Source organism: Myotis brandtii, unplaced genomic scaffold (genome assembly GCF_000412655.1).
Source record: "Myotis brandtii unplaced genomic scaffold, ASM41265v1 scaffold927, whole genome shotgun sequence".
Taxonomy (NCBI): Eukaryota; Metazoa; Chordata; class Mammalia; order Chiroptera; family Vespertilionidae; genus Myotis; species Myotis brandtii.
This window is the reverse complement of record NW_005371823.1, coordinates 2,174,607-2,189,401: the sequence shown is the minus strand read 5'-3', so window position 1 is coordinate 2,189,401 and position 14,795 is coordinate 2,174,607.

Here is a 14,795-nt window from a genome sequence, read left to right as displayed (position 1 = left end):
GGTAAACTATCCACTGTCCAATCCCCGTTGACAACCTCCCATCCAACAGTCCTGGGCACCTGCAAAGTCACTGGGACAGCCTTGGGAAGCTTGGATGAGAACGGGGCTTGAAGGGAAAACCTACCAAGGGAGGCAATGAACTCACAATGTTAATGTTAATGTTACACACGTCAAATTTACATTGAATGAAAGGTTTTAAATTTTTTAATATTAGTGTATTATTTTAAAAAAAACACACCAATGGGTGAGTGTATTCATAAATGATATAGTGGTTTCTAAACTTGTTTTGATCATTTTGCACCAAAGACTCACAAACAGAAATTTCTGGAAAGTCCTCATCCTTAGTATGTTCAATGCATTCTGGCATTTTCTAGCCAATGCCACTTTTTTAAAATACCAGTCCTACCCTAGAAATGGATTACACCATGCACAGTGTGGGAGACACCAAACTAAATAATACTTGTCAACAAATGCTTCCAAACATGGTCAAACAAAGAACCAAAATGTAACTAAAATTGTAACCACAGTTCAGTTAGGTTTTTTTGGGCCATTTACACTTTTGTGTAGTTTCTCCCCATTTTCAGTGACTTTACTCCTGAGCAGGGGCAGGAATGACAGTTGGATGACAGCTGGCTCGAACCACACGCCGTGTGCTGAGACAGAAACCAGAGCAGCCTGCGATTGGGAGTTGGGGCTGTCTTAGCTAATTTGGAATATTTGGTCACCTTATCTGAGATTACATGTAAACTCGCTTTTTTTCAGTCCCTCAGAAGGCAGCTTTTATTGTGTGATTTAAAAAGAATTTTTTTCTGTGTTGTTTAATGATTTGAGTTAATTTTAAACTAGGGTTTGTGAAATGTGAGCAGGTGCCATGAAAATGTGGATAAATGGTTGCTTCCCTAGAGAGAGTAGTGGTGCTTTTAATAACGGATCCTAGTAAAGTGTCTATATTTCTTTTAGGACTTAAAAGAAAAGCAAAATGTGGGTTGGAAAGAGGGTCACTGGTGTGTATGCAGACTGAATGACACAAGCCTGAGTAAGAAAAGAAATTGTTCTAATTAGACTCTTATTTGTACCAAGCAGATATTTAGGTGCCTTGAGAGAAAAGGAGTTAATTGTATGGATGTTGTATTATTTAGGATTACCATTGGTTGCATGTCCCAGAAATCCAAAATAGCAGTCAACAATAGCCTGATCTTAAATAAGATAGTATTTAGCTTTCCTGTAAAAGACCAGGGGTTGGCAGTCCCCAACTGGCGTGGCTCCATCATGTCCAAGGACCAGGATTCTTTTCTGCTGCATTAACATGTCAGATGGGATTTCTGTCAATGCATTAACATGTCAGATGGCTGGAAGGAGGGAAGGAGGAGGAATGGCATGCCCCTTCCTTTAAGGACATAACACTTTATAGTTTATTAAACAGAATATAATGTGAAGGACAGATATCGGGGGGAAATGAGCAAATTCTCCCACAAATATACACATCCTGGGATTGATAAACATTTAGGCTCTACTTCTGCAGCCTTTGCCTCTAATTAAAGAGGCCTTATTCTCCATATTCTTTAATCTAGTGTTAAAGGGAATTACCAATAAGAACACCAATCTACTTAGCTTAGTTGATTACTTTGCCCCTACAGGGCAGAGCCTACCATACCAGGACATGGTTGGAACTAGAGCTGATCAAACTCTAACCACAAGATTGAGAAACAGGATCTAACTAGGACTCAGAAAGAGGGAAATGAATGCTAGGAGGTAATCAACAAATATCTTAGCACAGTGTTCAAGAAGTAGCTCTAGCCCTGACTGGGTAGCTCAGTTGGTTAGGAAGTCATTCTGATACACCAAGGTAGCAGGTTTAATCCCCAGTTAGATATACAAGAATCAACCAATGAATGTAAAAATAAGTGGAACAACAAATTGATGTGTAGTTTTTTCCTCTCTCTCTCTCCCCCCACCCTTCTCTCTCTCAAAAATCAATCAATAAATTTTTTTTTCAGGCCATGCCACCAGATTTTGGGGACATAATTTTTTTTTTATTGCTTAAAGTATTACAAAGGGTATTACATATGTCTCCTTTTTCCCCCCACCCTTGAAAATCCCTTATGTCCATTGGTTTTGCTTATATGCATGCATACAAGTCCTTCGGTTGATCTCTTACTCCCCTCCCTTCTGCCCCCCAACCCTCTCTGGCCTTCCCACTGCAGTTTGACAATCAGTTTGAGGCAGCTCTGCCTCTGTATCTATTATTGTTCAAAAGTTTGTAATGGTCTTTATTATCCATGTATGAGTGAGATCATGTGGTATTTTTCCTTCATTGACTGGCTTATTTCACTTAGCATAATGCTCTCCAGTTCCATCCATGCTGTTGCAAATGGTAAGAGTTCCTTCTTTTTTACAGCAGCATAGTATTCCATCGTGTAGATGTACCACAGTTTTCTAAGCTATTCATCTACTGATGGGCACTTAGGCTGTTTCCAGATCTTAGCTATGGTGACTTGTGCTGCTATGAACATATGGGTGCATATACCCTTTCTGATTGGTGTTTCTAATTTCTTGGGATATATACCTAGAAGTGGGATCACAGGGTCAAACCGGAGTTCCATTTCCAGTTTTTTGAGGAAGCTCCATAGTGTCTTCCATAGTGGCTGCACCAGTCTGCATTCCCACCAGCAGTGCACAAGTGTTCCTTTTTCTCCACATCCTCTCCAGCACTTGTCGTTTGTTGATTTGTTGATGATAGCCATTCTGACAGGTGTGAGATGGTACCTCATTGTTGTTTTGATTTGCATCTCTCGGATTATTAGTGACTTTGAGCATGTTTTCATATGTCTCTTGGCTTTCTGAATGTCCTCTTTTAAAAGGTGTCTATTTAGATCCTTTTGCCCATTTTTTGATTGGATTGTTTATCTCCCTTTTGTTAAGTTGTATGAGTTCCCTAATAAAATTTTTTTAAAGACAAAAAGCAGCAGCTCTAAGTTAACATGTTCAAATCAAAATTATTTATTTCTCTCCCAAATTGCACCTCCTCAAATGAACTGCCATCCACCTAGATGCTTAAGCCAAAAACCTAAGTGTAATTCTTAAACCTCTTTTTCCCTCACTCCTCACATCCAAGCAGACCAGCTATATGATTTGTGGAGTCCGGTGAAAATGCAAATGCAGGGCCCCTTGTTTAAAAATTATCGAGAATTTCAAGGTAGCAACAGCAGAGCATTAAACCACCTGTGGAGTCCTTGTAAGTATGAGGCCTGGTGCAAATGCACACAAAGTTAGACCTGCATCCAATATATATTTTCTAAATTCTACTTGTGGTAGTTAATTTTATGTGTCAACTGCCTGGTGCCCAGACATTTGGTCCCACATCATTCTGCATGTGTTTGTGAGGGTGTTTGTGGGTGAGATTAACATTTGAATCAGTATGCTGAGTAAAGGAAATTGTTCTCCCTAAGGAGGGTGGGCCTCATCTGAGGGCCTGAATAAGACAAAAAAGCTAACTCTCCCAAGTTAGTTGAAGGGAACTCCTTCTGCCTGACTCTTTGAGCTGAGACATGAGTCTTTCCCAGCCTTCAGACTCAAACCTGAACATCAGAAACTCTTGGGTCTCAAGCCTGCCGGCCTTCAGACTGGAACTCTACCATTGGCTCTCCCGAGTCTCCAGCTTCCAACTGCAGATCTCGGGATTTCTCAGCCTCCATTATCACGTGAGCCAATTCCTTACAATAAATCTCTTGTTTTCCTCTACATATCTACTTCCTATTGGTTCTGTTCCTCTGGGGAGCCCTGACTAACACAACCTCCAAATCATTTAAGTTGATACTGATACCGAATTTTTGGACTGGAACCTGGATTCTTTGTCCGCCGGAATCGAAGAATGAATCCGCAGACAGAAAGTGGTATAGCAAAGGTGGAGGTTTATTGAAGAACAAGTACAGACTCCCACGTGGGGAGAGGGAAGAGTTCCACAGAACTGACTCCCACATAGGGAGGAGGAAAAGGGTCCCACTGAACTGACTCCCATGTAGGGAGGGGTAAGAGTCCCATTGAAGTCCTGTTCCCCACGGCTTATAAAGGCTGCAGATCCTAGTGCCTTGATATCCCCTCTGATTGGTCACTATTCCCCTTCGAGTTGGTTACTATAGTAACTCCTGGGCTCAAAGGTTGAACCTCACATGGGACCTGTGAGCCTGTGAGGTTCTCCCCACTCCTTCCTTATTGTTTTCCTGTTCCCTCTGGGCTTTCTTTTTCTCCTTCTGAATGAAGGGTTTCCTTCTCTTTATTTTGTAAATATAGACCTTTCTTGGCTGCTTCCAGTTCCCTTGTCTTATGGAAATATACCTGTTGCTGCCTCCTTGTCTTATGGAGATGTAACTGCACCTGGCTTCTTTGTGTTATGGAAATGTACCTTTTCCCGGTCTGCAGCCCCGAGTTTTTCCATGGACCCCAATTCTAAAAAATCCCTAAGCCTGCCTATGTCCCCCCAAATTCCTGCTTCAATACACTTCTGTCCATTTTCGTGACATCTCTGGATCTCTGGTTCCAGACTTAATGATTTGTAACATGTGTGCCTGCTTTCACTTTTGCCCACTGCTTCAGTAGTGTTCACTCAGAGAAGCAGAACCAAAAGAATGGAGATAAATATAGATGATTAGATATAGGTATAGATTTAGGTATAGATGTAGATATACATACATATGCATAAATGACAAATATATAATACATAAAGTAGACACACTTCATATGTAATAAATATTTAAATATATAAAATATTAAATATTTCAAATATAAAATATATTTAGATTTATAAAATCTAAAACATATCACATACTTATATATAAAATATATTTATATTAAAATACATAAACATTTATATAAATATTGCTATATAAATATTTTATAGAGCTATAGAATAAATATATAAGTAAATTCAGATATGTATGAATTTATTATAGAGCTTTGGCCTTACACAAGTTTGGGAGCTGATGAGACAGTGTGTGTGTCTGGAGCCGGAGCCTGGAACTGGCACTGGAATAGATGATGAATATGAAGAGGGAGATGCCAGGATCAACTGGAAGCTGTGAGGATAAACTTGAACTTACAGGGACGAGTTAGAATCAATGTCAGTCACTCACCACCTCTGAGCCTCCAACTTTGATGAGTGCATGTGCCGTACAGAAGAAGCTGATGCCCTTAGTCATGGAGCTAAGTATGCTTTTGGCCCAGGATTTAGAAACACTAAAGGAGAAAAGTTGGCAGAAGTTGAAAGAGCTGTGGGCTGGATGTGGCCCCAGGACAGCAAAGTGAGCCAGCAGATTACAGGACTGTGGGGACACTGCAGTGGTGCCTTGTATCCTGCTCCAACCTTCCAAGAGCAAAAACAATGGAACACTGCTTCCTTTCTGCCTTCCAAATAGCGTACAAAATTCTTGTGAGGCTGGCCAACCCTGAGCCATGCGGAGAAGAGAATACTGGCAAACATAATTCTGGTTTAGCTAAACTGACAAACCGTACAAATCCCCCATACCCCTTCAATTAACTCCAACATGGCAGCAGTAGATATCATTTAAAAATCCAAATCAGCCCTGGCCTGTGTTGCTCAATGGTTAAAGTGTTGTCTGTGCACCAAAGCATTGTGGGTTTGGTTCCCGGTGAGGTCACATGCCTGAGTTGTGGCTTCAATCCCCAGTCGGGGCGTGTACAGGAGGCAACCAATCTCTCTCTCTCTCTCTCTCTCTCTCTGTCTGTCTCTCTCTCTCTCTTTCTCCTCTCTCTCTCTTTCTCCTCTCTTTCTTTCTCCTCTCTCTTTCTCCTCTCTCTTTTTCTCCTCTCTCTCTCTCCTTTCTTTCTTTCTCTCTAAAACCAATAAAAACATATCCTTGGGTGAGGATTAAAAACAAAATCCACATCAGACTAGGTTCCTCCTTAAAGCTTTCCAAGTGCTTCTACACGCATCTAGAATAAAACAAAAACTCTTCACTGTGGTTTACAAGGCTGCACAGGATCTGACCCTACCATTCTCTGAACTCGTTTCATCTTATACCACCTCCTCCTTAAGTGCCATTCTTAAACATAACGTGGTCATTCCTACCTGAGGGCCTTTGTACTAGCTGCAACATTTGCCTGCAACTCTCTCCCACTGATCTGTCCTCACATCACCAGCTCTTTCTTTTTCTTCAGGTTTCAGTTCATATGTCCTCTCCTCCGAAACCTCCCCTGACTACTTCATCTAAAGAAGTCCTCATACACCTCAATTCTCTCTCACATCATCCGATCCCAATGTCCTTATCTCTATTTGAAATTACTTTGCTTATTTATTATTTACTTGTTTATTTTCCATCTTTCCCACCACCATCACTATCAGAATGTAGCCCCTATAAGAGCAAAGACTGCCTGTCTTGTTTCCCTGCCTGGCACATGGTATTACTTAATAAATGTTTTGTCAAGGGAATAAATAAAAATACTTGGACTTATATTGGTTTCCCAGGGCTTCTGTGACAAAGGACCACAAATGGTTTAAACAACAGGAATTTATTCTGTCATGTTCTGGAGGCTAAAAGACAATATCAAGGCCATGGTCCCTCTGAAGGCTCTAAGAATGAATTATTTCTTGCTTCTTTCAGTTTCTAGTGGCCCCAGGCATTCCTTGGCTCCCATCTCTGCCTCCATCTTCGCACGGGCTTCTCTGTGTGTCTCTCTGCATCCTTTCCTTTTCTTATAAGGCCCTGGGTACTTGGACTTAGTGCTTACCTTAAATCCAGGATGATTTCATATAAAAATCCTCAGTTACAACTGCAAAAACCCTATATCCAAATCAAGTCACACTCACAAGTACCTGGGATTAGAACTGGAGCATATCTTTCTCAAGGACACGGTGCAACTCATTACAGGGCTGATGAAAACTTCCTATTATGCCTGCTTCTTCTATGAGGCAGGGTCCCTTGTAGATTCAAACTTGGAACTGCCTATTACGACTCCTAGTGAACACCATGTACCACAAGAAATATAAACACTTTCAGGTAATACATAAAGGAGGATTTTCACACTCCCCTGAAACATTAGAGGGGTAGCTGTCAGGATGTAGACAATAACTAATTAAAAGTTTGCAGGATCCAGAATTAGGAATTTATGTGATCACCAACTGCAAATGCATCCCTCGGGGTACACTGGGCAGCTGAATGCTTAACAATACTTAGCAATGTGGTAAATAAATCAGATTTTTGACCATGTAACAGCTGGAAGGGGAAATGACCTTTGCATTTGTGTTAAAAACATAAGAGGCTTTTGCAACAAATCAGTTCACATTGCAGTCCGGAAGCTATTTGGAAAAATCCAGGCTTGTTGGGGAAAGTTGCTATAGGAGGAATTTAAAGCAAAGCATTACAGGAGAAGCTGAGAACTTCCTGTGAAAATCTGAGGTATCCTCTCCATTTCTTGCTGTTAAAGAAGTTATTCAAGGGAAGGAAGACAGAAAAGACTTTGTTCAGGTTTGTAGGTAAAGGCACCAGTCCAGCTGTGTGAAGTGTGCAGCCCTCAGCCACCCCAGTTCAGAGTTCTAACTACCAAAGTTCCCTGACTAGGGCTAAGTGACCCCCTTATTTTGGGTCAGAGAGCACCCCAGAAAAAGCCCTGGGCCTTAAACAGGAACCGTGACTACTGAATGTTTATCTAGTTAGGAAGTCAGGCCCTAAACAAGAGATCAGTCATATCTCACATACATGCCCTTGGAATCTAGCAGCCCTCAGAGATGGATTTCAAACCCACAGCATTGCTAAGGGTCAGAGCTGAGAAGAGAAATGCCTTGGTCTGTTCTGGTTCTTCTGAGGATGGGCACTTTTTTGGTAGAGTGTCCCTGTGGGAAGAACTCTATCCTGTCCACCAGAAATTAAGGTCTAGAAACAGGAGAGAGATCACAGTGTCAAGCTCTCCTTACCCTAGAGGCAAAAGAGCTTGGTAGATACCACAACTGCTCCCTCCCTCCTTCAAAATACCACAAAATGCCACGTGCGGGTGCGCACGTACAGTGCGATTGAAACTTCGTGGCCCATGCGCAGAAGTCAGTATTTTGTGGAAGAGCAATACTCAAGGGGCCAAAAGTATCCTGGATTATCCAGGTGGGACCAATATAATCACAAGAGTTCTTATAAGACGGTGGTTCTCAACCTTGGCTGCACATTAGAATCACCTGGGAGTCTTTTTAAAATCCTGATTTCTGGGCCTCATCCTCCGGAAATTCTGTTTCTTTGTTATTAATGTTGTGGCCCCACCCTATAACAAAGAAACAGAATTTCCGGAGGATGAGGCCCAGAAATCAGGATTTTAAAAAGATTCCCAGGTGATTCTAATGTGCAGCCAAGGTTGAGAACCACTGGCCTAGACGCTGGTGTTACAGTAGTCAAAGGGCCATTTAGTGAGAGTCCAGAAGTCGACCCTGACTCTACCGGTGAACAAATGTGGTCAAAGCCTTATGTTAGGAATCCTGCCTGCCATCTGGGTAACTGTGGAACCCCGGTGCTACGCAGTGAGGCAATACATGACGAGTTGATGGGGTGGGTAGGATGCTGCTACATAACTAGACCCAGAAATCCAATAGGCATTATCCCCAGTGGAGCTTTAGAGAAAATTTCTGGCAATCCTGTAGGAGACTGAGACTAGACGATGACTTGGAGATGGTCCAATTGCCTTAAGTAAAATACAGCTGTACTGTGTTTTACTTTCTGATCCCAACTCCCCACTCCCCACTTCCACCCGCCTCCACTCTGCCTTCAGAGGTTGTGTAGAGAAATATACAAGAGGCTGCAATTATTTTTCTTGAGGAAATATATGCTAGAAATAAGATTTCATTCACCAAAAATCCTCTTAGAAAGGTAGAGCTGTTGTCTTTGTTGGAACATTTCTTTAATAATTGCTTGGGGGTAGAAATTGACACCTGAGGGGTGCAGATTTTAGTGGATTATCTGCTAGAGGCAAGTGGATGCTTTTATTGGTTGCTCCACAGAAAGAGGAGGAAGAGAAAAGAGGAAAGATAAGAGGTGGAATATAAACAGGAAATGTCAGCTCTCTGCTGGGCCGATCACATGGGGGCTGGGAGAGGCTTTAACAAGCATTAAAACTCAGTTTTAAAATTTTTGCCTTTAAAATATTCCAAAAGGCCTGTGAAAGATGCTTAAAGGGTGGACTCCTTTCAAGTGCATTATTTTGGATGCAATTAGTAGTGGCTCAGTTGCTCCCAAGCCCTACATCCTCTCACTTGAAGCCCTAACCCCCAGTGACTCCTAAATCTTCAATGAAATATTTTTCACACACACACACACACACAGAAATTAACATGAATGGATGTTTTTCCAGAAACTGATGAAGAAGCTGAGTTCTATACTCAATGTGTTATTTCATAAAAGAAGATAGCCTAGAGCAGTGGTCGGCAAACTTCGGCTCGCGAGCCACATGCGGCTCTTTGGCCCCGTAAGTGTAACTCTTCCACAAAATACCACGTGCGGGAGAGCCGCAGTTTGCCGACCACTGGCCTAGAGCAGAGGTCCTCAAACTTTTTAAACAGGGGGCCAGTTCACTGTCCCTCAGACATTCCACACATTCGCACTGCGGGCCCGGGACGAGCCGGCTGCTAAGCCCAGCCGTGGGCAAACTACGGCCCGCGGGCCGGATCCGTCCTGTTTGAAATGAATAAAACTAAAAAAAAAAAGACCGTACCCTTTTATGTAATGATGTTTACTTTGAATTTATATTAGTTCACACAAACACTCCATCCATGCTTTTGTTCTGGCCCTCCGGTCCAGTTTAAGAACCCATTGTGGCCCTCGAGTCAAAAAGTTTGCCCACCCCTGGGTTAAGGGCTACCAAGAACAGATACTAGGAGCAAATTGCAAGAACTTACAGGTATCATTAAGACTGTCACAAGCCACAGACTTGGATTTTCATTCAAATTATATGAGGAGTAGGCAGCCTCAGCCGACAGCATGGCTATTCTAATTTTGCCTCTTCCTTTTTATTATCAAGACTAGGGGCCCAGTGCACGAATTTGTGCTCCTTGAAAGGAACTGTGGGCTGCAAGGCTATGGTAGGCACAGGGGTGGGTCTCGGCCCATCCTCCACACCCCCGTCCAGCCCCTCCTGCCGTGGCCCCCCTGTCCCCTGTCTGCCAGCAGCCCTGCTCCTGCCGCTGCTGCTCCCACATGCTGACAGCGCAGAGCGATTGGGCCGGCGCCATCAGCAGGTGTGAGGGGTGGCTGCTGCCCCGATCGCCCCTCAGGAGCAGGCAGAAGTGGAGAAGTCCTGAGGGATGATCGGGGCCGGCAACCACCGCTCACACCCACTGGCAGTGCCGAGAGATCGGGGCCAGTTCCAGGCACTGGCAGCGGGTGCGAGCGCCAGGTGGGACCACGGCACGCGGGAGCAAAGAATTTTTAGTAACCACCAGAGGCTCACCCCGATGACAGCAAACGGTGCCCCACCTTGGTCTGGCACCCCTGCTCACCTGTTCCACCATCCCACCCTGGCCGATGCCTGCCATGTCCCGCACGTGCCCCCAGGTGGTCAGCCCACATCATAACAACCAGTTGTTCAGTTATTCGGTTGTTTGGTTGTTCCACCGTTTGTTCTGTTTGCATATTAGGGTTTTATACATATAGATTACTTCTGAGTGAGTTTTCTAAGACACAAATCTAAGCATGCCATATCTATCATCAAAATTCTTCAAAGCCCTAGCTGGTTTGGCTCAGTGGATAGAGTGTCAGCCTGTAGACTGAAGGGTCCCAGGCTCGATTCCGGCCAAAGGCACATGCCTGGGTTGTGGGCTTGATCCCCATTAGGAGACGTGCAGGAGGCAGCTAATCAATGATCCTCTCTCATCATTGATGTTTCTCTCTCTCTCTCTCTCTCTCTCTCTCTCTCTTCCTGTCTGAAATCAATAAAGATATATATTTTTAAAAAATTCTTCAAAAATCTCCCATTGCCTGTTGGATTAAAAGAAAGAAGAAGAAAAAGAAAAAAAAAACTTTGCCAGGCATTTAAGGCCTGTCCTAGCTTCTTGCAAAGCGCCTGGTGAGCTCTAAATGTGGAGCATGAATGAGCAGGTCTGGATCTCTCTTTACTATTAGATCACAGAGCTTCTGCCTGGCCATGTGGCTCAGTGGTTGAGCATCATCCCATGCACCAGATCAGAGCACATGCCTGGGTTTCAGCCTTGATCTCCAGTAGGGTTCCTGCAGGAGATAGCCAGCATGAGGGATGTTGTTCTCTCTCTTTGCCTCTCTTTTCCTCTCTCTGAAATCAATAAAAACATATTTAAAAAATTTTAAGCCCTAACCGGTTTGGCTCAGTGGATAGAGCATCAGCCTGTGGACTCAAGGGTCCCAGGTTCGATTCCGGTCAAGGGCATGTACCTTGGTTGCGGGCACATCCCCAGTGGGGAGAGTGCAGGAGGCAGCTGATTGATGTTTCTCTCTCATCGATGTTTCTGGCTCTCTGTCCCTCTCCCTTCCTCTCTGTAAAAAATCAATAAAAAATATTTTTAAAAAAATTTTAAGTCACAGAACTTCTCAGGAAGGTCACCCCTGGCTATCTACTAAAAAGCCAATAAGCCCTCAGCCCCAAATTTTCATAGTCCCCTTCTGTGCTTATTTTCTCTTCAGTTCTTATCAGTATGGGAATACTATATATTATACTTTAATTTATTATCTTTCTCCCTCAATAGCCATATAGACATATAAAATATCAACTATAAATATAAAGACAGAGATTTTTTAACTTTGCAATTTGTCCACTACTCTATCTCCAATGCCTAGAACAAGAACTGACACATCACAAGTGCTTATTTTATATATAAAGGACAGCTGGATGGGTGGATAGATCATTAAAGCCTCCACTCAAAGATTATCTCTACCTGAAGCTCCCAGGCAGATTTAAATAGTCCGCATCCCCACACCTGTCCCATACATATCTTCTTTTATTATACAGTGGGGCCTTGACTTACGAGTTTAATTCCTTCCAAGACCGAGCTCGTTAACTCAAATTACTCTGTCAACTCAATGCAAAAAATCGGCAGAGAGACAGCTGGTAGTCGGGACACTCGTAAGTCAAGGCCCCACTGTATTGCACTTCTTTGTCTGCATGCTGCTCTGAGCTGAAAACTGCATTGAAGTCTAGAGCCTCACTGTTTCATCTTTATATACCTAGAAGTGAATCTCTTGTGTTTGATACATGATATATCATTAAATAAATGGATGATTGATTACATTCCTCATTTTAAAGATGGCAAAACAGAGGTTCAGAAAGGGCTAATAACTTACAAGGACACACACTAACAAGTTGCAGAGATAAGATACTAACCCAAATGTATGCCATGACATTCCTTGCCACTACTACCATCTCTCCTATGCAGTGGTTCTCAACCTTCTTAATGCTGTGACCCTTTAATACAGTTCTTCATGTTGTGGTGACCCCCAACCATAAAATTATTTTCGTTGCTACTTCATAACTGTAATTTTGCTACTGTTATGAATTGTAATGTAAATATCTGATATGCAGGATGTATTTTCATTGTTCTCAACCCACAGGTTGAGAACCGCTGTGGTCTATAGTGTTCAATCCTGCCTCCACATATTCTATTTATCCATACTATACCCTTTACTAAGTCCATGTTCAAATCTCACCTAATAAAAACTTCCTGATGACTCTTATTCATGATAATTTCTCCCCCTTTTTCCAGAAGCTTCCTGAGATAGCAGTTAAGGTAAGTGGGGAAGGTTATGAGGTAAGGTGTGGCCTTGGAAAATAGCTTATCCATGTCCCATTGGTGTTCCAACTCCATATTCAGGTGCAAAGGCCTATTTATTTTGCAGGTAATATACCCTCCATTAGTCCCCAACCTCAGGTAATAGTCTCTCATGGTCTGTCTATCTCTCCTAAGAATTTATGTGGCTGGAGGTAGATGCAATTGTTTGCATGGTTTGGCTGAGCTCCTAGGAGAAGCTGTAGAATAGAGCAAGTTTCCAAGGGTTATTTGAACAAACAGAATCCCACCCTAGGATTAGCACTCAGGGCACCTAAAGCTTTCCCTTCCCTCTCTCCATCTTTGCTTCTATTGGAAGTTGGGGCTTCAACTTTTCCTAAACATGACTTCTCCAAGGATGCTACAAGAGGAGGAAAAGCTCATTTTCTATTAGCCATTTCCTCATGTAACCACAACAGAAATAGACTTACTTTTCATTGGCCCAACATCTCCCCTTTTAACATTATAAATAACAATTTTTGTTGCCAGTCACCCTTTAAAAGTAATGCAAAAAGTTACAGTCAAAGAAATGTGCTTGTTACTTGCTCTCATTTCCTCATCAGAGACAGTTACAACCAGAACCTGCACAAACCTACAATAAATTCTTTTCCAATGCCTTTTGTACTCAAAATCTCAGTAGATATAAGCATTATAGCCAGTAATAATGTGCCATCCTAGTCTGTAACTGTACTACACATTTAAACCTTAGTGGTGTCTACATAAAATATTGATGTAGCTATAATTTTGGAGGCAGTTGTGAATTAAAATTGCAGGTCTGCTATTAGACTTCCTGTACTCAAATCCACTGCCATCGCGTATCAGCTGTGTGCTGTTAAGTTCCTTAATGTCTGGGTCTCATTTTCCTCATTTTAAAATAGGATCCTATCACTTCATAAAATTGTTGTATTTCATATAAAAACAGTAATTCATCAACTATTTGAGGCTTACTACGCACTAGACATTAGGTTGAGCACATTCACCTAACTGATAGAGCAATTTGAAGACACTAAGACGTTAGGCACAGAGATTTGTACATGGTACACAACCAAAATAGGTACAGTGGGGCCTTGACTTACGAGTTTAATTCATTCCGTGAGGGAGCTCGTAACTCAAATTACTCGTATGTCAAATCTTAAAGTGAACGAGTGAGACACGTGATGCTGGGCTGATGTTGTGGCGTTCACTGTGACGTTCGCTGCGCCAACTAGCGGTGGGGTATCTGAAGCTGGCTCGTAACCCAAATTTTAGCTCGCTCCTCAAAGCAAAAAATCGGCTGAGAGACAGCTTGTATCTCTAAAAACTCGTTAGTCGGGACACTCGTAAGTCAAGGCCCCACTGTATAAGGAATGAATGAGGCACCCAGAAGCCAACAAGGTCCGCAGCGGGCAGGTCAGAGGTAGAACCAGGAATGGAGCCGTTGTGTCTGATCACAAAGCCTGTCTCGGACCCCTACCCATATCTGACGATGTACAGAGTCTGAGACAGAGCGAGCACAGGGAGCCCCTAGTGGTGTTGTGTTGAGAGGAACAGCCCAGAGTGCCCTCAAGGCGGCTCGCCAGTTTCCAGCAGGGCCTTGAGCCCAATGGTCAGGACCACAAGGTTTCCCTAGTTGACACTCAGGGGTGAGATGGAAAAGGCACCCTTCTTGCCCCAGCCGGTTTGGCTCAGTGGATAGAGCCTCGGCCTGCGGACTGAAAGGTTCTGGGTTACATTCCGGTCAGGGCACATGCCCGTTGGGGGCTCGATCCCCAGTAGGAGGCGGGCAGGAGGCAGCTGATCAATGATTCTCATCATTGATGTTTCTCTCTTTCCCTCTCCCTTCCTCTCTGAAATCAATAAAAAAAATATTTTAAAAAAAGGAAATGCACCCTTCTTCACTCCTCTGTTCTCTTCCCCACAGAAACTGAGGCGCGGGGTGAGAGGCGCTGGGCTTGGGGACGCCCCTCTCTGAGCACCCTCTCCCCAATGAGACTGGCGGGCCGGCGGAGGCGACGGCGGCCCTAGGGTTCCCGGG